A 25,768-nucleotide genomic window follows, 5' to 3' on the forward strand; every position below is an offset into this window, starting at 1 on the left:
AATCACCATAGCTATAAAGGCCACAAAGTCCACCTTCTGTACCTTTAACATATCTGGGTTCTGCCGTTGAACGGCAACCCCTGCAGCCTTCAGTGAATGCCTATCCACCACCATGGACTATTCAGGAGCAGCATTTGAACCCTCAACCCTTTTAAATGCCCTAACATCGGTCACCTCATTCTCTTTCACCCTTGTTGGGCATTCCAAATAGGTGGCGTATTGGTTACCACCCCAATTGCAACATGTCATATTTTCATCACTTTTTATTTTTTTATTTTACCTTTATTTAACTAGGCAAGTCAGTTAAGAACAAATTCTTATTTTCAATGACAGCCTAGAAACAGTGGGTGAACTGCCTGTTCAGGGGCAGAATGACAGATTTGTACCTTGTCAGCTCGGGGGTTTGAACTTGCAACCTTCCGGTTAATAGTCCAACGCTCTAACCACTAGGCTACCCTGCTGCCGCCACTTTTAAAACACATGATATGATCTTTTCCACAACTTGGACATCTCGGCTTCTCCCTTCTATAAACACTTGAAACATGTCCAAAAGCTTTACAGTGATCACACTGCATTGGTCTTGGAACAAATGCTCTCTCTGTAGTTTGTATATCCCAAATGCACTTGAGTAGGGAGAAATTCCAAAAATAACACTTTTTCTTCATACACCCCACAATTCATCCGACAGGTATCAATCACTCCAGGAATATTACTAATCTCTGCAACATCGACTTCCAGTGAAACGCCAGATATTACCCCCGTGATGGTTGCCCTGTTCCGAAGAGACACACAGGACACATCAAACTCAGGTGAGACACATTCCTTCTAAAACTCAGAAGAACAAAGAATCCAAACAAGCTCACCTTTAGTGATCTTCACAGCCGTCACTTTACCCAGCACTCTCTCCACCAGTTTTGACATCTCAAATGGATTCTTCAAAATTGGCAATCCAATCAGCTGCTAATTAAACAAAACGTACTCCTACAAGATAAGAAGGGACATTCTCATCACTGTGTGCTTCTTTGCTCCGTTTTATATTCTTTTGGACAACATTCCAATTCTCCTTGATTCTCCCGCCATTATATTCACGCTCCACATCAGCGTCCACTTCCGCCAAATTTTCTCCTCTCTTACTGATGATCTGTCCATGATGGAGAGTGAATGTTTTGTACAGTGCCAACAGCAGCCAACCCTGCTAGATCTATTGGTCTTTGGATCATGAAAATGTATATCTCATCAATTAATTAGTTATTAATTGCTAGATTTACCTGTGTTCTTGAGACTGTTAGCTTGAAACTGCAAACTTTTAGATAATAATATTAATTAAAAGATCAGTGAGAGTAGCAAACGGAGGGACAGAGACATAAACCTGTGGTGCTGGCGTGAAAAGAAAACACCCTATATGCATTGCACCAATAGGGTTAACCCACTTAGGAATTGTTAGCGAGGATCGCTACACTACCCCCTCGGAATGGGAGGCTGTCCCGTACTTTGACCACCTCAGTGCCCTCACACGTCCGGCCGTGCATTTCGATGGCCTCATGTCCACCATCCCATTTCTGACACCAGTGTAGCGAATGGAGGGAGTGGGTCGTGAACAGGTGTCACTGACGTGAAAAGCAAGCCCCCTACGCATCACGCCAATAGGGTTACTTGATTGGCTACCCCTTTCTTTTCCCTACTTCTATATTTTGTTCTCATGTCTCCATAAACAGGAAAAAAGATTGATGTATGTCTATCCCTGTTCTCTCCTCTCTGCACAGACCATACAAACGCTCCACACCGCGTGGCCGCGGCCACCCTAATCTGGTGGTCCCAGCGCGCACGACCCACGTGGAGTTCTAGGTCTCCGGTAGCCTCTGGAACTGCCGATCTGCGGCCAACAAGGCAGAGTTCATCTCAGCCTATGCCTCCCTCCAGTCCCTCGACTTCTTGGCACTAACGGAAACATGGATCACCACAGATAACACTGCTACTCCTACTGCTCTCTCTTCGTCCGCCCACGTGTTCTCGCACACCCCGAGAGCTTCTGGTCAGCGGGGTGGTGGCACCGGGATCCTCATCTCTCCCAAGTGGTCATTCTCTCTTTCTCCCCTTACCCATCTGTCTATCGCCTCCTTTGAATTCCATGCTGTCACAGTTACCAGTCCTTTCAAGCTTAACATCCTTATCATTTATCGCCCTCCAGGTTCCCTCGGAGAGTTCATCAATGAGCTTGATGTCTTGATAAGCTCCTTTCCTGAGGACGGCTCACCTCTCACAGTTCTGGGCGACTTTAACCTCCCCACGTCTACCTTTGACTCATTCCTCTCTGCCTCCTTCTTTCCACTCCTCTCCTCTTTTGACCTCACCCTCTCACCTTCCCCCTACTCACAAGGCAGGCAATACGCTCGACCTCATCTTTACTAGATGCTGTTCTTCCACTAACCTCATTGCAACTCCTCCAAGTCTCCGACCACTACCTTGTATCCTTTTCCCTCTCGCTCTCATCCAACACTTCCCACACTGCCCCTACTCGGATGGTATCGCGCCGTCCCAACCTTCGCTCTCTCTCCCCCGCTACTCTCTCCTCTTCCATCCTATCATCTCTTCCCTCTGCTCAAACCTTCTCCAACCTATCTCCTGATTCTGCCTCCTCAACCCTCCTCTCCTCCCTTTCTGCATCCTTTGACTCTCTATGTCCCCTATCCTCCAGGCCGGCTCGGTCCTCCCTCCCGCTCCGTGGCTCGACGACTCATTGCGAGCTCACAGAACAGGGCTCCGGGCAGCCGAGCGGAAATGGAGGAAAACTCACCTCCCTGCGGACCTGGCATCCTTTCACTCCCTCCTCTCTACATTTTCCTCCTCTGTCTCTGCTGCTAAAGCCACTTTCTACCACTCTAAATTCCAAGCATCTGCCTCTAACCCTAGGAATCTCTTTGCCACCTTCTCCTCCCTCCTGAATCCTCCCCCCTCCCTCTCTGCAGATGACTTCGTCAACCATTTTGAAAAGAAGGTCGACGACATCCGATCCTCGTTTGCTAAGTCAAACGACACCGCTGGTTCTGCTCACACTGCCCTACCCTGTGCTCTGACCTCTTTCTCCCCTCTCTCTCCAGATGAAATCTCGCGTCTTGTGACGGCCGGCCGCCCAACAACCTGCCCGCTTGACCCTATCCCCTCCTCTCTTCTCCAGACCATTTCCGGAGACCTTCTCCCTTACCTCACCTCGCTCATCAACTCATCCCTGACCGCTGGCTACGTCCCTTCCGTCTTCAAGAGAGCGAGAGTTGCACCCCTTCTGAAAAAACCTACACTCGATCCCTCCGATGTCAACAACTACAAATCCCTTCTTTCTTTTCTCTCCAAAACTCTTGAACGTGCCGTCCTTGACCAGCTCTCCCGCTATCTCTCTCAGAATGACCTTCTTGATCCAAATCAGTCAGGTTTCAATACTAGTCATTCAACTGAGACTGCTCTTCTCTGTATCACGGAGGCGCTCCGCACTGCTAAAGCTAACTCTCTCTCCTCTGCTCTCATCCTTCTAGACCTATCGGCTGCCTTCGATACTGTGAACCATCAGATCCTCCTCTCCACCCTCTCCGAGTTGGGCATCTCCGGCGCGGCCCACGCTTGGATTGCGTCCTACTTGACAGGTCGCTCCTACCAGGTGGCGTGGCGAGAATCTGTCTCCTCACCACGCGCTCTCACCACTGGTGTCCCCCAGGGCTCTGTTCTAGGCCCTCTCCTATTCTCGCTATACACCAAGTCACTTGGCTCTGTCATAACCTCACATGGTCTCTCCTATCATTGCTATGCAGACGACACACAATTAATCTTCTCCTTTCCCCCTTCTGATGACCAGGTGGCGATTCGCATCTCTGCATGTCTGGCAGACATATCAGTGTGGATGACGGATCACCACCTCAAGCTGAACCTCGGCAAGACGGAGCTGCTCTTCCTCCCGGGGAAGGACTGCCCGTTCCATGATCTCGCCATCACGGTTGACAACTCCATTGTGTCCTCCTCCCAGAGCGCTAAGAACCTTGGCGTGATCCTGGACAACACCCTGTCGTTCTCAACTAACATCAAGGCGGTGGCCCGTTCCTGTAGGTTCATGCTCTACAACATCCGCAGAGTACGACCCTGCCACACACAGGAAGCGGCGCAGGTCCTAATCCAGGCACTTGTCATCTCCCGTCTGGATTACTGCAACTCGCTGTTGGCTGGGCTCCCTGCCTGTGCCATTAAACCCCTACAACTCATCCAGAACGCCGCAGCCCGTCTGGTGTTCAACCTTCCCAAGTTCTCTCACGTCACCCCGCTCCTCCGCTCTCTCCACTGGCTTCCAGTTGAAGCTCGCATCCGCTACAAGACCATGGTGCTTGCCTACGGAGCTGTGAGGGGAACGGCACCTCAGTACCTCCAGGCTCTGATCAGGCCCTACTCCCAAACAAGGGCACTGCGTTCATCCACCTCTGGCCTGCTCGCCTCCCTACCACTGAGGAAGTACAGTTCCCGCTCAGCCCAGTCAAAACTGTTCGCTGCTCTGGCCCCCAATGGTGGAACAAACTCCCTCACGACGCCAGGACAGCGGAGTCAATCACCACCTTCCTGAGACACCTGAAACCCCACCTCTTTAAGGAATACCTAGGATAGGATAAGTAATCCTTCTCACCCCCTAAAAGATTTAGATGCACTATTGTAAAGTGGCTGTTCCACTGGATGTCATAAGGTGAATGCACCAATTTGTAAGTCGCTCTGGATAAGAGCGTCTGCTAAATGACTTAAATGTAAAATGTAAATGTAAGGGAGATAAGAGGTATGTGGTAACATATGAGTGATGAAAGCAGCCTGAATAAAAAATATATATATACAAATTGTGTGTGTGTGTGCGCATGACCCTGTATGTGCCTCTGTGTGGGATTTGAAGAGAAACAGGGAGAGAGCTTGAGAGACAATCCCAGAGAGACTGTGTGTTGAACCCGCTGCCCCCTAATACCCCTACCTGCTCCCTGCATGCTTTGCCATGGTTACGAGACAGGGCTCCCAATGCAGGCAGTTAATGTGTTTTTCAGCAGGGGTGAGCTGGGTACTAATGTGTCTCGGTCTGTCTCCTCAGCAAATGGCACAATCAATATCAACTGTCCCAGGATGCACCACCACTAGCAGAGGGCCAGGAAAACCACCAAGCTGCCTGCAAGGCTGAATAATGTAAGGTGACTGAAATATTCTGCTTTTATAAAATGTTATGCTTTTTTGAAATGAAACAAAATACCTTGCTCTCCTTAAAGATTTTAGAATTAGTTTGTGAGTTAGAGAAAATAAGAGTAATTAGAGACTAATTTTAATTTATTCAATTCATTTGTGTACAATGTATTAGCACAATTTATGGCACAAGAGATTTTTTTCTTTTGTAATTTTTTTTCCAGCAAATTATTTCGATTACGCACCGTCAGGTCCAAAATTATTGGCACACTTGATAAAGATGAGCAAAAAAGAATATAAAATAAATAATAAAAATACTGAGCTATTGTATGCTCAAAAACATTTGAAAATGATGTTGTCTTATAGTTCAGAGAAATACATTTTGTATAACAAGTAATATATATATTTTTAAAGATAGGGGTCAAAATTATTGTCATCCCTGTTTTCAATACCTCACCTTGCGAGGATAATGACACTGAGCCTTTTTCTAATATGTTTTATGAGATTGGAGAACACATCGGGAGGGATCTTAGACCATTCCTCCATTCAGAATCTTTCCAGATCCTTGATATCCTTTGTCTGTGTTTATGGACTGCCCTCTTCAATTCAAACCACAGGTTTTCAAAGGGGTTCAAGTCAAGAGACTGAGATGGCCATTGCAAAATATTGGTTTTGTGGTCAATTAATCATTTATTTGTAGATTATGATGTGTTCTTGGGGTTAAGTGTCTTGCTGGAAGAGCCACTTGCAGCCAAGTTTCAGCCTCCTGGCAGAGTTAACCAGAGCTGCGTGCGAATACCCATACTAACATACGTATACTGCACACTTAATGAGTATATACTACATAGTTAATTTTAGTATACTGTAAACGAACAGTATGCTTTCAGTTGAGCGTACTCTCTCTTCACTTGTCTAACGGAAGTTGATGCTGTTGCTATGCAACCTCTTGCTAGCTAGTTAGCATAACAAATGACTAGCTAAACATTTTACAACTTTGGGTGTGTTCCTAAATTCAATCTGGAGTGCCAGAGTGCACTTGTAAATTCAGATTGTCTGTTTGTAAATTCAGAGCTTTCGCTCTCGGAGCGCACACTGGACACTCCAGCCTTTGGCTTTCTGATCTTATGGCAGTCAAGCACCCAAGCTAACGTTGGCTAGCTTGCTAGCTACTTCCAGACACAAATGAGACCACTCTGACCATTTTACTCGCCCTAGCAGAGCTGTTTAGGCAGTTTTCCAGAGTGTTTGTGACTGTAACTGTAAATGACGCTCTTTTGCTGAAGTTTACTGACACCAGCCATATTCAATGGGGGTTGAGCGCTCATAAATTCATTACACTCAGAGGAGAGTGCTCTGAAATCAGAGTACTGTAGATAGCCAGAGCGAATTTACGAAAAGACCCACATGTCCATTGAGAATGCACAACGACTATACCATTTAGCTAAACTAAGAATGACGGGAATAATCTTGTCAATAAACGTTGGGTAGAGTCGGGGAACTCGGCTGAGAGTCAGACTCTGCAGACGTCAGTATTACTTATGGATTGAGCTCGGTCCAATAAACGGTGTGAACATTCCACCACTGACTTTTTGATACTGACCAGCCAGGAATAAATGTTTCTATCAAATCTTCCATTTATTCATCACATTCTGCTTTTCAAACAATTAAGTTTTACAATAATACCAAATAAAGACAAATTAAGTCATATTTTAGGTTTTATTGAGATTAAAAAACATCAACAAAAACAAAGTTTGACATTTCACTTTATTACATGAAACTTTCTAAATATTTGCTCTCTCTAAAAAAACTGAAATTCACACATTACCCTCAAATGAACGTTGGGAGGTTTCACAAACGAAAAACAAAATACTTACCTAATTCAATTGATTTAAACCATTTTGAGCTTATTTGGACAAATCTGCACAGACCAATACAAGATTAACAAACCTCAATGAGAATATCATCAACTATAGGATGTGTATGGAATTAGAAACTGTATCAATGACAGTAACAGTAAAAAATCTAAATGGGATAAGTCTGAACAGACCAATACAAGATTAACAACGGTCAATGAAATTGTCTTCACATCATTCAAGCTATGGATGACCAAGGAAGTACAAAAAGTACTTGTTTTTTCCACATGGTTTCCATGAAGGCATCAAACCATAAAAAATAACAGCAAGAGCAAGCAGACACATAGGTTAGTTGAGAAAACAAGAAAGAGTTGGGTAAGAGATAATACAATGTTAAAAAAACATCTTACAAGATGCTATTGATACTCGTTCAGTCTGCTCCGCCCAGGTTCCTTTTACTTTACAACCTTTTTGATTGTGCCAGGTTTTCTGCCCCCCCTCTTAGGAACAACCACTTCTTTTTTCTTAATAGCTGCCGCTACCTTACCAGGGTTACTAGCCTTGCCATGACCATCGCGTGGTTTAATTTCCTCTTCTTTGTCATCTTCTACTAGAGAAAAGACTTCATCCTCATTTCTCTGTGTATCTTCATTTTCCTCCTCTGAATCATAAGCTGTACAATCAACGTTCACAGTCTTTCTCCTGCCTTTTTGCCTCTGGGCTTGGAAGGCAGCTTCATCGAACACATTTGCTTTACCGTCGGAGCAGCGGTAAAGCCTTACTACTGGAGAAACAGTGCAACCCTGTTTGGCTGAGGGCGAACTGTTGGACCTATCAGTCTCTGCTGCTCTCTTGGCTTTGAAGGAGCCTAAGGGGCGGCCACTCTTTCGCGGGGAATCATCTTTAGCGGGGGCGTTGAAACTTTAGAAGTTGGAGGTGGGTTCTTCCGTAAGTGGCCACCTCTACCTGTTGATGCCTTGAGTGGACGGCCTCTTCTCCGTGGCTCGGCAGAGGTGGGTGTGGCGGGGGATCCACGCGGGATAGATGCGCGGCCTTCCGAGCGGCTTCCACACTCTAGGTCCCTTAGGTTGGCTTTTCAGTATCTCTCTCTCCTCTTCCTCCTCGGGTGACAGCAGGTACTTCCTCGGCCTACCCATTTTTGTTTTTGCTGAACTTTTTTGGGCCGGCCACGCTTCAAAGGTGCAGTTGTCTCTGCTGAAACAGCATTAGGGTCAACCACTTTACGTGGCCTGCCCCGTGGCTGCTTGTCTAGTACCCTCAGTATCTTAGGTTTCTTGGAGCCTGATCCTTTGGGCCTACCCCTTCCCCTATTAGGTGGTATGGTGGCATCCATTGCCCCTTCTTCCGACGCCATTGCCCCTTCTTCCGAAGCCGTTGCCCCTTCTTCCAAAGCCGTTGCCCCTTCTTCCAAAGCCGTTGCCCCTTCTTCCAAAGCCGTTGCCCCTTCTTCCAAAGCCGTTGCCCCTTCTTCCAAAGCCGTTGCCCCTTCTTCCAAAGCCGTTGCCCCTTCTTCCAAAGCCGTTGCCCCTTCTTCCAAAGCCGTTCTTCCCCTTCTTCCGACGCCGTTGACCCTTCATCCAACATTGTTGCCCCCTCTTCTGACATTGTTGCTTCTTTTTTCATCTGTTTTCTTGCAACCTGGCTCCTCCTTTCTTTCCTTCCAGCTCACTTCCTAGGAGGTCTTGTGAACTACTTAGGGCTTCCCACTGTAAAGGTCATATCGAGAAGGTTACAATACAAAACTAAATGTTCTTTGAGCACGCACCCTTCATAAAACTGGCATATGTGGGCACGATAAAGTGTAGCTAGCATGTCTAGGCTGGACAATAGAATGAGTCAAAATTCCCCCAAGGATGAAACATGGCAAAAGAAAGGTTAGCTAAGCTGGAACACTAGCATATGAATGGAATTGAACATTCCCAGGGTCTCTTCTGATTGGAGTGACGCTTATAATTCCATTTATGTATCCCTTTTATTTTACCACTACAATCTGTTCTTAGGATAACTTGTGTAGAAAGTAAACATCCGCACCTCGACGGTACCAAGTTTGAGTATGTCTGCATAACAAGGAAGTAGTTACATGAGTAATGTGTTGTGGTGTACATTTTAACTACCAACGTGGGCATTGCCAACAACAGCGAAGCAGGCGGCGTGACTTAGAACAATTTGAGTAGAACGGTCGGAAGGCGAGTTGGTGTCACGGTGCTCAGTATAACTATTTGGAGCCGGGAAAATGTCCCAAAATAAGGCCTGTTTTTCGTGTTTACTTCAAAACTACGGCAGACAGCTGGGACATTATGAAACTGGGCTCCATGGCGGATGCAATGAACTAGTTTTATCAGAAAAAGTATTCGTGTCTTGTAATATGCACATTGTAAACATAGATGGTTTACTAATTGCAGTTTCTTCATTTTGTGATAGGTCACGTTGCAATTATGTATATGGAAAGGTGCACGTTGCAATTATGTATATGGAAAGGTGCACAATAAACCAAATCTGATATGACCGTCTTCTCCATAAGTAAACTAAAGTTGATGCATTGACGCGACACTGAAATCTATCTAGCTTAGTATCCTGATTCAGTGACTGTTTTGGTTACTAGTAGCTAGTTAGCCAACTTTACCAGATGTTCGAAGCAACATCACATTCATCTTCTACGACCGGGTTGAACTAGCTACCTAAGTAAATGTACTTTAAAATAAGATAGCAAATTACGTAGCATATCCAGCTAGGTAGCTAGCATTAGCTCGATCGCTTACGACAGCCCCGGATCTCAAGCAGGGTAAACTAGTTTAATGAAAATAGCACACGCCTCACCTTGGTACAATACTTGCGTAGCTGGTGCTGTCTACACTTCTATCAGATATCGTTTGTCATGAAAGCCGCCAGATGTTTGAATTTGAATTTCAACCGGACGTTGTGGCGGGTGAAAGCTGATTTCCTATAGACTAAAGGGGAAGTGGAACAACGTTTTTCATTTCCGCTCCCTGAAATAAATAAGATGTTGTCTATGACCCCTGTTCTTTCCTTGAGCAATTATTATAAAATAAAAAAAGATGCATAATAGCATCATATCTCAGAATGATTTCCTTTGAAAGCCTGGGAAAACGCTTGGGCTTCTTCTGGATGATCTGGACATGCTATACAACCCCAAAATATGTATTACCGCCACCAACTGGACGACGTTGAAAAAAACAAGGTAAAAATAAAACCCATACATGATAGGGAAAACAAACTTAAATCCACCCAAAATAAAACAATAAAAACCACATTGACAAAACCAAAACCCCAAACACCCACTTCTTCTATCCTTCAAATCCCCATATCTCCCTTCTTCTGACTAGCCTAGTTTAATAAAGGTTAAATAATGTATTCATGTTTAATTATCAGGCTCTATTACCTGAGAGGCTTGTGACAATACTCCATGCAACTCCTCTGCCAAGAAGTCTTTCAGTCCCAGGAAACATTCCGCCGCATCCACAACGATGTCTATTTTCCAGGACTTCCTCTCCACCTTGGCAGTGCCATTAATCACCATAGCTATAAAGGCCACAAAGTCCACCTTCTGTACCTTTAACATATCTGGGTTCTGCCGTTGAACGGCAACCCCTGCAGCCTTCAGTGAATGCCTATCCACCACCATGGACTATTCAGGAGCAGCATTTGAACCCTCAACCCTTTTAAATGCCCTAACATCGGTCACCTCATTCTCTTTCACCCTTGTTGGGCATTCCAAATAGGTGGCGTATTGGTTACCACCCCAATTGCAACATGTCATATTTTCATCACTTTTTATTTTTTTATTTTACCTTTATTTAACTAGGCAAGTCAGTTAAGAACAAATTCTTATTTTCAATGACAGCCTAGAAACAGTGGGTGAACTGCCTGTTCAGGGGCAGAACGACAGATTTGTACCTTGTCAGCTCGGGGGTTTGAACTTGCAACCTTCCGGTTAATAGTCCAACGCTCTAACCACTAGGCTACCCTGCTGCCGCCACTTTTAAAACACATGATATGATCTTTTCCACAACTTGGACATCTCGGCTTCTCCCTTCTATAAACACTTGAAACATGTCCAAAAGCTTTACAGTGATCACACTGCATTGGTCTTGGAACAAATGCTCTCTCTGTAGTTTGTATATCCCAAATGCACTTGAGTAGGAGAAATTCCAAAAATAACACTTTTTCTTCATACACCCCACAATTCATCCGACAGGTATCAATCACTCCAGGAATATTACTAATCTCTGCAACATCGACTTCCAGTGAAACGCCAGATATTACCCCCGTGATGGTTGCCCTGTTCCGAAGAGACACACAGGACACATCAAACTCAGGTGAGACACATTCCTTCTAAAACTCAGAAGAACAAAGAATCCAAACAAGCTCACCTTTAGTGATCTTCACAGCCGTCACTTTACCCAGCACTCTCTCCACCAGTTTTGACATCTCAAATGGATTCTTCAAAATTGGCAATCCAATCAGCTGCTAATTAAACAAAACGTACTCCTACAAGATAAGAAGGGACATTCTCATCACTGTGTGCTTCTTTGCTCCGTTTTATATTCTTTTGGACAACATTCCAATTCTCCTTGATTCTCCCGCCATTATATTCACGCTCCACATCAGCGTCCACTTCCGCCAAAATTTTCTCCTCTCTTACTGATGATCTGTCCATGATGGAGAGTGAATGTTTTGTACAGTGCCAACAGCAGCCAACCCTGCTAGATCTATTGGTCTTTGGATCATGAAAATGTATATCTCATCAATTAATTAGTTATTAATTGCTAGATTTACCTGTGTTCTTGAGACTGTTAGCTTGAAACTGCAAACTTTTAGATAATAATATTAATTAAAAGATCAGTGAGAGTAGCAAACGGAGGGACAGAGACATAAACCTGTGGTGCTGGCGTGAAAAGAAAACACCCTATATGCATTGCACCAATAGGGTTAACCCACTTAGGAATTGTTAGCGAGGATCGCTACACTACCCCCTCGGAATGGGAGGCTGTCCCGTACTTTGACCACCTCAGTGCCCTCACACGTCCGGCCGTGCATTTCGATGGCCTCATGTCCACCATCCCATTTCTGACACCAGTGTAGCGAATGGAGGGAGTGGGTCGTGAACAGGTGTCACTGACGTGAAAAGCAAGCCCCCTACGCATCACGCCAATAGGGTTACTTGATTGGCTACCCCTTTCTTTTCCCTACTTCTATATTTTGTTCTCATGTCTCCATAAACAGGAAAAAGATTGATGTATGTCTATCCCTGTTCTCTCCTCTCTGCACAGACCATACAAATGCTCCACACCGCGTGGCCGCGGCCACCCTAATCTGGTGGTCCCAGCGCGCACGACCCACGTGGAGTTCTAGGTCTCCGGTAGCCTCTGGAACTGCCGATCTGCGGCCAACAAGGCAGAGTTCATCTCAGCCTATGCCTCCCTCCAGTCCCTCGACTTCTTGGCACTAACGGAAACATGGATCACCACAGATAACACTGCTACTCCTACTGCTCTCTCTTCGTCCGCCCACGTGTTCTCGCACACCCCGAGAGCTTCTGGTCAGCGGGGTGGTGGCACCGGGATCCTCATCTCTCCCAAGTGGTCATTCTCTCTTTCTCCCCTTACCCATCTGTCTATCGCCTCCTTTGAATTCCATGCTGTCACAGTTACCAGTCCTTTCAAGCTTAACATCCTTATCATTTATCGCCCTCCAGGTTCCCTCGGAGAGTTCATCAATGAGCTTGATGTCTTGATAAGCTCCTTTCCTGAGGACGGCTCACCTCTCACAGTTCTGGGCGACTTTAACCTCCCCACGTCTACCTTTGACTCATTCCTCTCTGCCTCCTTCTTTCCACTCCTCTCCTCTTTTGACCTCACCCTCTCACCTTCCCCCCTACTCACAAGGCAGGCAATACGCTCGACCTCATCTTTACTAGATGCTGTTCTTCCACTAACCTCATTGCAACTCCCCTCCAAGTCTCCGACCACTACCTTGTATCCTTTTCCCTCTCGCTCTCATCCAACACTTCCCACGCTGCCCCTAATCGGATGGTATCGCGCCGTCCCAACCTTCGCTCTCTCTCCCCCGCTACTCTCTCCTCCTATCCTTCCATCCTATCATCTCTTCCCTCTGCTCAAACCTTCTCCAACCTATCTCCTGATTCTGCCTCCTCAACCCTCCTCTCCTCCCTTTCTGCATACTTTGACTCTCTATGTCCCTTATCCTCCAGGCCGGCTCGGTCCTCCCCTCCCGCTCCGTGGCTCGACGACTCATTGCGAGCTCACAGAACAGGGCTCCGGGCAGCCGAGCGGAAATGGAGGAAAACTCGCCTCCCTGCAGACCTGGCATCCTTTCACTCCCTCCTCTCTACATTTTCCTCCTCTGTCTCTGCTGCTAAAGCCACTTTCTACCACTCTAAATTCCAAGCATCTGCCTCTAACCCTAGGAATCTCTTTGCCACCTTCTCCTCCCTCCTGAACCCCCCCCTCCCTCTCTGCAGATGACTTCGTCAACCATTTTGAAAAGAAGGTCGACGACATCCGATCCTCGTTTGCTAAGTCAAACGACACCGCTGGTTCTGCTCACACTGCCCTACCCTGTGCTCTGACCTCTTTCTCCCCTCTCTCTCCAGGTGAAATCTCGCGTCTTGTGACGGCCGGCCGCCCAACAACCTGCCCGCTTGACCCTATCCCCTCCTCTCTTCTCCAGACCATTTCCGGAGACCTTCTCCCTTACCTCACCTCGCTCATCAACTCATCCCTGACCGCTGGCTACGTCCCTTCCGTCTTCAAGAGAGCGAGAGTTGCACCCCTTCTGAAAAAACCTACACTCGATCCCTCCGATGTCAACAACTACAGACCAGTATCCCTTCTTTCTTTTCTCTCCAAAACTCTTGAACGTGCCCTCCTTGACCAGCTCTCCCGCTATCTCTCTCAGAATGACCTTCTTGATCCAAATCAGTCAGGTTTCAATACTAGTCATTCAACTGAGACTGCTCTTCTCTGTATCACGGAGGCGCTCCGCACTGCTAAAGCTAACTCTCTCTCCTCTGCTCTCATCCTTCTAGACCTATCGGCTGCCTTCGATACTGTGAACCATCAGATCCTCCTCTCCACCCTCTCCGAGTTGGGCATCTCCGGCGCGGCCCACGCAGGTGGCGTGGCGAGAATCTGTCTCCTCACCACGCGCTCTCACCACTGGTGTCCCCCAGGGCTCTGTTCTAGGCCCTCTCCTATTCTCGCTATACACCAAGTCACTTGGCTCTGTCATAACCTCACATGGTCTCTCCTATCATTGCTATGCAGACGACACACAATTAATCTTCTCCTTTCCCCCTTCTGATGACCAGGTGGCGATTCGCATCTCTGCATGTCTGGCAGACATATCAGTGTGGATGACGGATCACCACCTCAAGCTGAACCTCGGCAAGACGGAGCTGCTCTTCCTCCCGGGAAGGACTGCCCGTTCCATGATCTCGCCATCACGGTTGACAACTCCATTGTGTCCTCCTCCCAGAGCGCTAAGAACCTTGGCGTGATCCTGGACAACACCCTGTCGTTCTCAACTAACATCAAGGCGGTGGCCCGTTCCTGTAGGTTCATGCTCTACAACATCCGCAGAGTACGACCCTGCCTCACACAGGAAGCGGCGCAGGTCCTAATCCAGGCACTTGTCATCTCCCGTCTGGATTACTGCAACTCGCTGTTGGCTGGGCTCCCTGCCTGTGCCATTAAACCCCTACAACTCATCCAGAACGCCGCAGCCCGTCTGGTGTTCAACCTTCCCAAGTTCTCTCACGTCACCCCGCTCCTCCGCTCTCTCCACTGGCTTCCAGTTGAAGCTCGCATCCGCTACAAGACCATGGTGCTTGCCTACGGAGCTGTGAGGGGAACGGCACCTCAGTACCTCCAGGCTCTGATAAGGCCCTACTCCCAAACAAGGGCACTGCGTTCATCCACCTCTGGCCTGCTCGCCTCCCTACCACTGAGGAAGTACAGTTCCCGCTCAGCCCAGTCAAAACTGTTCGCTGCTCTGGCCCCCCAATGGTGGAACAAACTCCCTCACGACGCCAGGACAGCGGAGTCAATCACCACCTTCCTGAGACACCTGAAACCCCACCTCTTTAAGGAATACCTAGGATAGGATAAGTAATCCTTCTCACCCCCCCCCCCTAAAAGATTTAGATGCACTATTGTAAAGTGGCTGTTCCACTGGATGTCATAAGGTGAATGCACCAATTTGTAAGTCGCTCTGGATAAGAGCGTCTGCTAAATGACTTAAATGTAAAATGTAAATGTAAGGGAGATAAGAGGTATGTGGTAACATATGAGTGATGAAAGCAGCCTGAATAAAAAAATATATATACAAATTGTGTGTGTGTGTGCGCATGACCCTGTATGTGCCTCTGTGTGGGATTTGAAGAGAAACAGGGAGAGAGCTTGAGAGACAATCCCAGAGAGACTGTGTGTTGAACCCGCTGCCCCTAATACCCCTACCTGCTCCCTGCATGCTTTGCCATGGTTACGAGACAGGGCTCCCAATGCAGGCAGTTAATGTGTTTTTCAGCAGGGGTGAGCTGGGTACTAATGTGTCTCGGTCTGTCTCCTCAGCAAATGGCACAATCAATATCAACTGTCCCAGGATGCACCACCACTAGCAGAGGGCCAGGAAAACCACCAAGCTGCCTGCAAGGCTGAATAATGTAAGGTGACTGAAATATTCTGCTTTTATAAAATGTTATGCTTTTTTGAAATGAAACAAAATACCTTGCTCTCCTTAAAGATTTTAGAATTAGTTTGTGAGTTAGAGAAAATAAGAGTAATTAGAGACTAATTTTAATTTATTCAATTAATTTGTGTACAATGTATTAGCACAATTTATGGCACAAGAGATTTTTTCTTTTGTAATTTTTTTTTTCAGCAAATTATTTCGATTACGTACCGTCAGGTCCAAAATTATTGGCACACTTGATAAAGATGAGCAAAAAAAGACTATAAAATAAATAATAAAAATACTGAGCTATTGTATGCTCAAAAACATTTGAAAATGATGTTGTCTTATAGTTCAGAGAAATACATTTTGTATAACAAGTAATATATATATTTTTAAAGATAGGGGTCAAAATTATTGTCATCCCTGTTTTCAATACCTCACCTTGCGAGGATAATGACACTGAGCCTTTTTCTAATATGTTTTATGAGATTGGAGAACACATCGGGAGGGATCTTAGACCATTCCTCCATTCAGAATCTTTCCAGATCCTTGATATCCTTTGTCTGTGTTTATGGACTGCCCTCTTCAATTCAAACCACAGGTTTTCAAAGGGGTTCAAGTCAAGAGACTGAGATGGCCATTGCAAAATATTGGTTTTGTGGTCAATTAATCATTTATTTGTAGATTATGATGTGTTCTTGGGGTTAAGTGTCTTGCTGGAAGAGCCACTTGCAGCCAAGTTTCAGCCTCCTGGCAGAGTTAACCAGAGCTGCGTGCGAATACCCATACTAACATACGTATACTGCACACTTAATGAGTATATACTACATAGTTAATTTTAGTATACTGTAAACGAACAGTATGCTTTCAGTTGAGCGTACTCTCTCTTCACTTGTCTAACGGAAGTTGATGCTGTTGCTATGCAACCTCTTGCTAGCTAGTTAGCATAACAAATGACTAGCTAAACATTTTACAACTTTGGGTGTGTTCCTAAATTCAATCTGGAGTGCCAGAGTGCACTTGTAAATTCAGATGGTCTGTTTGTAAATTCAGAGCTTTCGCTCTCGGAGCGCACACTGGACACTCCAGCCTTTGGCTTTCTGATCTTATGGCAGTCAAGCACCCAAGCTAACGTTGGCTAGCTTGCTAGCTACTTCCAGACACAAATGAGACCACTCTGACCATTTTACTCGCCCTAGCAGAGCTGGTTAGGCAGTTTTCCAGAGTGTTGGTGACTAACTGTAAATGACGCTCTTTTGCTGAAGTTTACTGACACCAGCCATATTCAATGGGGGTTGAGCGCTCATAAATTCATTACACTCAGAGGAGAGTGCTCTGAAATCAGAGTACTGTAGATAGCCAGAGCGAATTTACGAAAAGACCCACATGTCCATTGAGAATGCACAACGACTATACCATTTAGCTAAACTAAGAATGACGGGAATAATCTTGTCAATAAACGTTGGGTAGAGTCGGGGAACTCGGCTGAGAGTCAGACTCTGCAGACGTCAGTATTACTTATGGATTGAGCTCGGTCCAATAAACGGTGTGAACATTCCACCACTGACTTTTTGATACTGACCAGCCAGGAATAAATGTTTCTATCAAATCTTCCATTTATTCATCACATTCTGCTTTTCAAACAATTAAGTTTTACAATAATACCAAATAAAGACAAATTAAGTCATATTTTAGGTTTTATTGAGATTAAAAAACATCAACAAAAACAAAGTTTGACATTTCACTTTATTACATGAAACTTTCTAAATATTTGCTCTCTCTAAAAAAACTGAAATTCACACATTACCCTCAAATGAACGTTGGGGAGGTTTCACAAACGAAAAACAAAATACTTACCTAATTCAATTGATTTAAACCATTTTGAGCTTATTTGGACAAATCTGCACAGACCAATACAAGATTAACAAACCTCAATGAGAATATCATCAACTATAGGATGTGTATGGAATTAGAAACTGTATCAATGACAGTACCAGTAAAAAATCTAAATGGGATAAGTCTGAACAGACCAATACAAGATTAACAACGGTCAATGAAATTGTCTTCACATCATTCAAGCTATGGATGACCAAGGAAGTACAAAAAGTACTTGTTTTTTCCACATGGTTTCCATGAAGGCATCAAACCATAAAAAATAACAGCAAGAGCAAGCAGACACATAGGTTAGTTGAGAAAACAAGAAAGAGTTGGGTAAGAGATAATACAATGTTAAAAAAACATCTTACAAGATGCTATTGATACTCGTTCAGTCTGCTCCGCCCAGGTTCCTTTTACTTTACAACCTTTTTGATTGTGCCAGGTTTTCTGCCCCCCCTCTTAGGAACAACCACTTCTTTTTTCTTAATAGCTGCCGCTACCTTACCAGGGTTACTAGCCTTGCCATGACCATCGCGTGGTTTAATTTCCTCTTCTTTGTCATCTTCTACTAGAGAAAATACTTCATCCTCATTTCTCTGTGTATCTTCATTTTCCTCCTCTGAATCATAAGCTGTACAATCAACGTTCACAGTCTTTCTCCTGCCTTTTTGCCTCTGGGCTTGGAAGGCAGCTTCATCGAACACATTTGCTTTACCGTCGGAGCAGCGGTAAAGCCTTACTACTGGAGAAACAGTGCAACCCTGTTTGGCTGAGGGCGAACTGTTGGACCTATCAGTCTCTGCTGCTCTCTTGGCTTTGAAGGAGCCTAAGGGGCGGCCACTCTTTCGCGGGAATCATCTTTAGCGGGGGCGTTGAAACTTTAGAAGTTGGAGGTGGGTTCTTCCGTAAGTGGGCACCTCTACCTGTTGATGCCTTGAGTGGACGGCCTCTTCTCCGTGGCTCGGCAGAGGTGGGTGTGGCGGGGGATCACGCGGGGATAGATGCGCGGCCTTCCGAGCGGCTTCCACACTCTAGGTCCCTTAGGTTGGCTTTTCAGTATCTCTCTCTCCTCTTCCTCCTCGGGTGACAGCAGGTACTTCCTCGGCCTACCCATTTTTGTTTTTTGCTGAACTTTTTTGGGCCGGCCACGCTTCAAAGGTGCAGTTGTCTCTGCTGAAACAGCATTAGGGTCAACCACTTTACGTGGCCTGCCCCGTGGCTGCTTGTCTAGTACCCTCAGTATCTTAGGTTTCTTGGAGCCTGATCCTTTGGGCCTACCCCTTCCCCTATTAGGTGGTATGGAGCTGCCATTAGACAAGGTTTCATCGGACTCCTCTTCACTACTAGTGGCATCCATTGCCCCTTCTTCCGACGCCGTTGCCCCTTCTTCCGAAGCCGTTGCCCCTTCATCCGAAGCCGTTGCCCCTTCTTCCGAAGCAGTTGCCCCTTCTTCCGAAGCCGTTGCCCCTTCTTCCAAAGCCGTTGCCCCTTCTTCCAAAGCCGTTGCCCCTTCTTCCAAAGCCGTTGCCCCTTCTTCCAAAACCGTTGCCCCTTCTTCCAAAACCGTTGCCCCTTCTTCCAAAGCCGTTGCCCCTTCCCCTTCTTCCGACACCGTTGCCCCTTCATCCAACATTGTTGCCCCCTCTTCTGACATTGTTGCTTCTTTTTTCATCTGTTTTCTTGCAACCTGGCTCCTCCTTTCTTTCCTTCCAGCTCACTTCCTAGGAGGTCTTGTGAACTACTTAGGGCTTCCCACTGTAAAGGTCATATCGAGAAGGTTACAATACAAAACTAAATGTTCTTTGAGCACGCACCCCTTCATAAAACTGGCATATGTGGGCACGATAAAGTGTAGCTAGCATGTCTAGGCTGGACAATAGAATGAGTCAAAATTCCCCCAAGGATGAAACATGGCAAAAGAAAGGTTAGCTAAGCTGGAACACTAGCATATGAATGGAATTGAACATTCCCAGGGTCTCTTCTGATTGGACTGACGCTTATAATTCCATTTATGTATCCCTTTTTATTTTACCACTACAATCTGTTCTTAGGATAACTTGTGTAGAAAGTAAACATCCGCACCTCGATGGTGCCAAGTTTGAGTATGTCTGCATAACAAGGAAGTAGTTACATGAGTAATGTGTTGTGGTGAACATTTTAACTACCAACGTGGGCATTGCCAACAACAGCGAAGCAGGCGGCGTGACTTAGAACAATTTGAGTAGAACGGTCGGAAGGCGAGTTGGTGTCACGGTGCTCAGTATAACTATTTGGAGCCGGGAAAATGTCCCAAAATAAGGCCTGTTTTTTCGTGTTTACTTCAAAACTACGGCAGACAGCTGGGACATTATGAAACTGGGCTCCATGGCGGATGCAATGAACTAGTTTTATCAGAAAAAGTATTCGTGTCTTGTAATATGCACATTGTAAACATAGATGGTTTACTAATTGCAGTTTCTTCATTTTGTGATAGGTCACGTTGCAATTATGTATATGGAAAGGTCACGTTGCAATTATGTATATGGAAAGGTGCACGTTGCAATTATGTATATGGAAAGGTGCACAATAAACCAAATCTGATATGACCGTCTTCTCCATAAGTAAACTAAAGTTGATGCATTGACGCGACACTGAAATCTATCTAGCTTAGTATCCTGATTCAGTGACTGTTTTGGTTACTAGTAGCTAGTTAGCCAACTTTACCAGATGTTCGAAGCAACATCACATTCATCTTCTACGACCGGGTTGAACTAGCTACCTAAGTAAATGTACTTTAAAATAAGATAGCAAATTACGTAGCATATCCAGCTAGGTAGCTAGCATTAGCTCGATCGCTTACGACAGCCCCGGATCTCAAGCAGGGTAAACTAGTTTAATGAAAATAGCACACGCCTCACCTTGGTACAATACTTGCGTAGCTGGTGCTGTCTACACTTCTATCAGATATCGTTTGTCATGAAAGTCGCCAGATGTTTAATCGGCCTTTGTTGTAATTTTTTAGCGAGCTAGCGATTTGAATTTCAACCGGACGTTGTGGCGGGTGAAAGCTGATTTCCTATAGACTAAAGGGGAAGTGGAACAACGTTTTTCATTTCCGCTCCCTGAAATAAATAAGATGTTGTCTATGACCCCTGTTCTTTATTTGAGCAATTATTATAAAATAAAAAAAGATGCATCATATCTCAGAATGATTTTCTTTGAAAGCCTGGGAAAACGCTTGGGCTTCTTCTGGATGATCTGGACATGCTATACAACCCCAAAATATGTATTACCGCCACCAACTGGACGACGTTGAAAAAAACAAGGTAAAAATAAAACCCATACATGATAGGGAAAACAAACTTAAATCCACCCAAAATAAAACAATAAAAACCACATTGACAAAACCAAAAACCCCAAACACCCACTTCTTCTATCCTTCAAATCCCCATATCTCCCTTCTTCTGACTAGCCTAGTTTAATAAAGGTTAAATAATGTATTTGTGTTTAATTCTCACCTGAGAGGCTTGTGACAATACTCCATGCATCTCCTCTGCCAAGAAGTCTTTCAGTCCCAGGAAACATTCCGCCGCATCCACAACAATGTCTATTTTCCAGGACTTCCTCTCCACCTTGGCAGTGGCAGTAATCACCATAGCTATAAAGGCCACAAAGTCCACCTTCTGTACCTTTAACATATCTGGGTTCTGCCGTTGAACGGCAACCCCTGCAGCCTTCAGTGAATGCCTATCCACCACCATGGACTATTCAGGAGCAGCATTTGAACCCTCAACCCTTTTAAATGCCCTAACATCGGTCACCTCATTCTCTTTCACCCTTGTTGGGCATTCCAAATAGGTGGCGTATTGGTTACCACCACAATTGCAACATGTTATATTTTCATCACTTTTTTAAATATTTTTTTTTACCTTTATTTGACTAGGCAAGTCAGTTAAGAACAAATTCTTTTTTTCAAACAAAATGTACTCCTACAAGATAAGAAGGGACATTCTCATCACTGTCTGCTTCTTTTCTCCGTTTTATATTCTTTTGGACAACATTCCAATTCTCCTTGATTCCCCCGCCATTATATTCACGCTCCACATCAGCGTCCACTTCCGCCAAATGTTCTCCTCTCTTACTGATGATCTGTCCAGGTGTCACTGGCGTGAAAAGCAAGCCACCTACGCATCACACCAATAGGGTTAACCCACTTGGTGGGAATTGCTAGGTGGCTCATTAGGGAGGATCACTACAGTATGGCTGAGAACTTTTACACCTTCTGTATAAAATAATATGGCATAGATATATAACTGTAGAAATAATGAAAATATACAGTATGTCAAGCACTACTTTTGTTATTTTCGCACAACTTGATTTGCTTCCCCTTTCTTTTCCCTACTTCTATATGTTGTTCTCATGTCTCCATAGACAGGAAAAATATTGATGTATGGAGATTAAGGGAGATAAGAGGTATGTCGTAACAAATGAGTGATGGAAGCAGCCTGAATAAAAAATATACATACAAATTGTATGTGTGTTTGTGCGCATGACCCTGTACGTGCCTCTGTGTGGGATTTGGAGAGAAACAGGGAGAGAGCTTGAGAGACAATCCCAGAGAGACTGTGTATTGATACCCGCTGCCCCCTAATACCCCTACCTGCTCCCTGCATGCTTTGCCATGGTTACGAGACAGGGCTCCCAATGCAGGCAGTTAATGTGTTTTTCAGCAGGGGTGAGCTGGGTACTAATGTGTCTCGGTCTGTCTCCTCAGCAAATGGCACAATCAATATCAACTGTCCCAGGATGCACCACCATGAGCAGAGGGCCAGGAAAACCACCAAGCTGCCTGCAAGGCTGAATAATGTAAGGTGACTGAAATATTCTGCTTTTATAAAATGTTGTGCTTTTTTGAAATGAAACAAAATACCTTGCTCTCCTTAAAGATTTTAGAATTAGTTTGTGAGTTAGAGAAAATAATAGTAATTAGAGACTCATTTTAATTTATTCAATTAATTTTTGTACAATATATTAGCACAATTTATGGCACAAGAGATTTCTTTTGTTTAATTTTTTTTTGTTTTCAGTAAAAGAAAATGATATGTATCCTGCAGGTCCAAAATTATTGGCACACTTGATAAAGATGAGCAAAAAAAAAGACTATAAAATAAATCATATTTTTATTTATTTTATTTTATTTCACCTTTATTTAACCAGGTAGGCTAGTTGAGAACAAGTTCTCATTTGCAACTGCGACCTGGCCAAGATAAAGCATGGCAGTGTGAACAGACAACACAGAGTTACACATGGAGTAAACAATTAACAAGTCAGTAACACAGAAAAAAAAGAGAGTCTATATACATTGTGTGCAAAAGGCATGAGGAGGTAGGCAAATAATTACAATTTTGCAGATTAATACTGGAGTGATAAATGATCAGATGGTCATGTACATTGTAGACATATTGGTGTGCAAAAGAGCAGAAAAGTAAATAAATGTAAACAATATGGGGATGAGGCATATATTATTATTATTATTATATTATAGGTAGGTCAAATTGGGTGGGCTATTTACCGATAGACTATGTACAACTGCAGCGATATACTGCTAGCTTGAAATACTATTGTATGCTCAAAAACATTTCAAAATTATGTTGTTTTATTGTTCAGAGAAATACACTTAGTTTAACAAGTAATATATATATATTTTAAAGATAGGGGTCAAAATTATTGTTATCCCTGTTTTCAATACCTCACCTTGCGAGGATTACGACACTGAGCCTTTTTCTAATATGTTTTATGAGATTGGAGAACACATCGGGAGGGATCTTAGACCATTCCTCCATTCAGAATCTTTCCAGATCCTTGATATCCTTTGTCTGTGTTTGTGGACTGCCCTCTTCAATTCAAACCACAGGTTTTCAATGGGGTTCAAGTCAAGAGACTGAGATGGCCATTGCAAAATATTGGTTTTGTGGTCAATTAATCATTTATTTGTAGATTATGATGTGTTCTTGGGGTTAGTGTCTTGCTGGAAGAGCCACTTGCAGCCAAGTTTCAGCTTCCTGGCAGAGTTAACCAGAGCTGCGTGCGAATACCCATACTAACATAGGTATACTGCACACTTAATGAGTATATACTACATAGTTAATTTTAGTATACTGTAAACGAACAGTATGCTTTCAGTTGAGCATACTGTCTCTTCACTTGTCTTCCGGTAGTTGATGCTGTTGCTATGCAACCTCTTGCTAGCTAGTTAGCATAACACATGACGAGCAAAACATTTTTACAACTTTGGGTGTGTTCCTAAATTCAATCTGGAGTGCCAGAGTGCACTTGTAAATTCAGAGCGTAGTCAGATTGTCTGTTTGTAAATTCAGAGCTTTCGCTCTCGGAGCGCACACTGGACGCTCCAGCCTTTGGCTTTCTGATCTTATGGCAGTCAAGCACCCAAGCTAACGTTGGCTAGCTTGCTAGCTACTTCCAGACACAAATGAGACAACTCTGACCATTTTACTCGCCCGAGCAGAGCTGGTTAGGCAGTTTTCCAGAGCGTTGGTGACTGTAACTGTGACTGTAAATGACGCTCTTTTGCTGAAGTTTACTGACACCAGCCATATTCAATGGGGGTTGAGCGCTCATAAATTCATTACACTCAGAGGAGAGTGCTCTGAAATAAGAGTGCTGTAGATAGTCAGAGCGAATTTACGAAAGGACCCGAATGTCCATTGAGAATGCACAACGACTATATACCATTTAGCTAAGCTAAGAATGACGGGACCCGAATGTCCATTGAGAATGCACAACGACTATACCATTTAGCTAAACTAAGAATGACGGGAATAATCTTGTCAATAAACGTTGGGTAGAGTCGGGGAACTCGGCTGAGAGTCTGACTCGGCAGACGTCAGTATTACTTATGGTTAGGATGCGGGGATTGAGCTCGGTCCGATTCCGGTGTGAGTTATCTGGCCCAAATGTATTATTTGGGGCTCGGGCTGATTCCGGTGAGAGTTTACTGGCCCAAATGTATTTCTTGGGGCTCAGCGGATTGGGACCACTCTCTGGCAGATGAGGGCTGCTTTAAATATTTAACATTTCATTATTTATTTTTCCATGTTTTCTAATAGTTTCTGTGATCAAAAAATATAATTAACATTTAAATGAAATTCTTTAAGAGTCCTGTGTAGTATTTTAGAATTTTTATAATTTGTGCAAGGCAATTGATAAGCATTAAAAACTTTGTGGATGGAGCCTCCCTGTAACATCTGCTTCCAACTCACTCTCAAACACGTAGATCCCCTGGACACAGCTCACTTTCCAGTCCACTTTCCAGCTCACACTCTCAAGCACATAGATCCCCTGAACGCAGCTCACTCTCCAGATCCCAATCACCTGCACTTTGATTACCTGTTCACACACTTGTATGTCATTATCACACATTATATAGTTCAGTTCTTTGCATTCCCGTCATTGTGACGTATTGTTTATTTTGTGACACACTTCTATTCGGAGCTCTGTTTTTCCCGTGATTTACTCCTCCTGTGTATGATAGTTTCTGCCTGCCTCACTAACGACGCCTTTTGCCTATTCCCTGCCTGTACTTTAGATTTCGGATTTCCTGTTATCAACCTATTGCCTGATCTCCCGGATGACGTTACAAGCCTTTTCCATGCCTGTACTATTGCCTTTTTGGACCCCCGGTGTATGACATTCTGCCTGCCCCTGGACCCAGCTACCTGCCTCCTCATGTGGTCCTTTACCAATAAAGACCTGCTGCGCCCTGCGCTTGAAACCAGCTCTCTGTCTCCCTTTGTGTTCATTACACTCCCGAGTAGCGCAGCAGTCTAAGACACTGCATCGCAGTACAAACTGCGTTGCTACAGATGCTGTCTCGAGTCCCGTGCTTGCCACAACCAGGAGACCCATGAGGCGATGCACAATTGACACAGCATCGTTCGAGTTAGGGGAGGTCCTGCGGGCCAGGCGCATGCCCGCTAACACGGTCACCAGGTGTATGGTTTTCCTCAGTTTTTTTGTGGATGGGTATACTTTGTATGTATAATAGTAGTATTTAAAATGACTAAATTGGGTAATTTTGTATACATTTATTTAAATTTGCATCGGACCGCTTCTGG

The 25,768-nt window shown here is 44.6% G+C and overlaps 1 protein-coding gene and 1 long non-coding RNA gene across 4 annotated transcripts in view; one reads left to right on the forward strand and one right to left on the reverse strand.

The window, feature by feature from the left end:
• LOC118399187 (uncharacterized) overlaps positions 1–20,701 on the reverse strand; it is a 34,994-nt gene extending 14,293 nt beyond the window's left edge. The window contains exons 1-2 of one of the 3 annotated variants that reach the window (XR_008072458.1): positions 9,879–10,254; positions 8,350–8,767 (exon numbers count right to left, since the gene is read on the reverse strand). The gene's annotated coding sequence lies outside the window, so the exon portion shown is untranslated. Of the gene's footprint in view, positions 1–8,349; positions 8,768–9,878; positions 10,255–20,551 lie in introns of those variants that run through there. The other 2 variants (XM_052471913.1, XM_052471912.1) reach the window with 2 other exon arrangements.
• A 101-nt stretch (positions 20,702–20,802) lies between these two features.
• On the forward strand, positions 20,803–25,428 carry LOC118399188 (uncharacterized). The gene is made up of 3 exons (XR_008072460.1): positions 20,803–20,959; positions 22,408–22,499; positions 25,240–25,428. It is a non-coding gene; the product is annotated as an uncharacterized LOC118399188 (long non-coding RNA).
• Positions 25,429–25,768: the final 340 nt, after the last annotated feature.

This window comes from Oncorhynchus keta, chromosome 20 (assembly GCF_023373465.1).
Source record: "Oncorhynchus keta strain PuntledgeMale-10-30-2019 chromosome 20, Oket_V2, whole genome shotgun sequence".
NCBI classification, from domain to species: domain Eukaryota; kingdom Metazoa; phylum Chordata; class Actinopteri; order Salmoniformes; family Salmonidae; genus Oncorhynchus; species Oncorhynchus keta.